Consider the following 2,387-nt stretch of genomic DNA (forward strand, 5'->3'; position numbering starts at 1 on the left):
CAACACAAGACAGAACAGAAACAATGGGTATTGAATAGAAGTGTTTGTAGAAAGCCTATTGGTCCATATTTCTTGATGCTTCTATATTGGAGCGGAGTCTTGAGGTGGGTAGAATATAGTTGTGCAATAATTGGCTGTTGATTGCTGGTGTTGACTTCTTGATGTGTAGTGCCTCGCAAACGTCAAGCCGCCTGCTATCGCTGTATCTATCGATGATTTCTGTGTTGTTTACTAGGATTTCTCTGGCAATGGTTTGGTTATGGGAAGAGATTATATGTTCCTTAATGGAGCCCTGTTGCTTATGCATCGTTAAACGCCTAGAAAGAGATGTTGTTGTCTTGCCTATATACTGGGTTTTTTGGAGCTTACAGTCCCCAAGTGGGCATTTGAAGGCATAGACGACGTTAGTCTCTTTTAAAGCGTTCTGTTTTGTGTCTGGAGAGTTTCTCATGAGTAGGCTGGCCGTTTTTCTGGTTTTATAGTAAATCGTCAGTTGTATCCTCTGATTTTTGTCTGTAGGGATAACGTTTCTATTAACAATATTTTTCAGGACCCTTTCCTCCGTTTTATTCCGAAAAATATTGTTAATAGAAACGTTATCCCTACAGACAAAAATCAGAGGATACAACTGACGATTTACTATAAAACCAGAAAAACGGCCAGCCTACTCATGAGAAACTCTCCAGACACAAAACAGAACGCTTTAAAAGAGACTAACGTCGTCTATGCCTTCAAATGCCCACTTGGGGACTGTAAGCTCCAAAAAACCCAGTATATAGGCAAGACAACAACATCTCTTTCTAGGCGTTTAACGATGCATAAGCAACAGGGCTCCATTAAGGAACATATAATCTCTTCCCATAACCAAACCATCGCCAGAGAAATCCTAGTAAACAACACAGAAATCATCGATAGATACAGCGATAGCAGGCGGCTTGACGTTTGCGAGGCACTACACATCAAGAAGTCAACACCAGCAATCAACAGCCAATTATTGCACAACTATATTCTACCCACCTCAAGACTCCGCTCCAATATAGAAGCATCAAGAAATATGGACCAATAGGCTTTCTACAAACACTTCTATTCAATACCCATTGTTTCTGTTCTGTCTTGTGTTGATACTTTTAATACCCTATTAATATCCCCTCTTCTGTCTTGTGTTAATGCCACATCATCCTTCCCACCTCACTCAAATGTAGATATAATATCAGAGAGACGTAAGTTCTAATCAGTTGTGAAGTCTTTGAAAATGTAATAAGTTTTACGAAACGCGCCCGTGTCGCGTCAGACTAGAAATAAAAATGAATTTTGGAGAAGTGATTTTTGATTTACCTCCAACAGTGAAGCGTAATGTACGAAAGATTGAGAAAATTCGTGTTAGAATTATTAATCTTACTTTTTCGGTCATATTTAATAATATATGTCTACAGGAAAGACTGCTACCAAAATATATATATATATATATATATATATATATATATATATATATATATATATATATATATATATATATATATATATATATATAAAGTTTTCAACTATGTTCTTGACTAAAAAAAAAAGAATTATTGTTCATTTAAGTTGGAACACATACGCCTTAGGGAACTCTTGATAACCGACTCTTGACTCTTGATATCCTCAAGATATCCACAAGATAACCTCAAGATAGGGTGATAACGAAGAGGATGGTGATTTTGATGTTTATTTAATATAGATTGGTTACGGCAGATGGATGTTAGAAATGGTTTGACGGTGCAGTGATTGGGCTAGGCGAGGATATCTGCTACTTGCTGCTGTTGCTGGGGGTCAGACAGCCGGGGGCCGAGAGCTAGAGTATGGCCGAGGTAGGCTGTCTGCATGGCTCTGTAGCGAGGCTTGTAGCGTCTGGTGAGCGGTGGAACTAGACCGACTATGATGGTGATGATTGATGAAGATTAAGCCATCCAAGAGGTGGCACGGGCATGAATAGCCAGTGACTATGCTGTGTCCTCGACCGTGACTATGCTGTGTCCTCGACCGTGTCATACCTCTGTCCACCTGACTTTTATTGTGGCCCCAGTTACCTTCCTTGTTCAGGACACTCCTCATCATTAGGGGTGATTTAAAGCTTGCTGTTTACTTTTGCCTGTCCTGAGTGATTCCTGGTCACCTCGGGGGAGCTGTTATAGACGTCTTTAATGACTAGTGAACATGACTGCCGGTGTCATTAGTGATTATGGGGGATACTTTAAGTGCCAGCCTCAATGTTTCTACTGTGGTTGCTAGAAGCTGATAAGGTCGTGTAATATCTCACCTGTGGTTGACGAGAGAGAGAGAGATGTTCAGCAGGTTAAACCTGAGAACGAAATTGGGTTTGGTTTTAGAAACCCAATTTTAGAAACCCA

The sequence above is a fragment of the Procambarus clarkii genome, chromosome 53 (genome assembly GCF_040958095.1).
Source record: "Procambarus clarkii isolate CNS0578487 chromosome 53, FALCON_Pclarkii_2.0, whole genome shotgun sequence".
Lineage (NCBI taxonomy): Eukaryota > Metazoa > Arthropoda > Malacostraca > Decapoda > Cambaridae > Procambarus > Procambarus clarkii.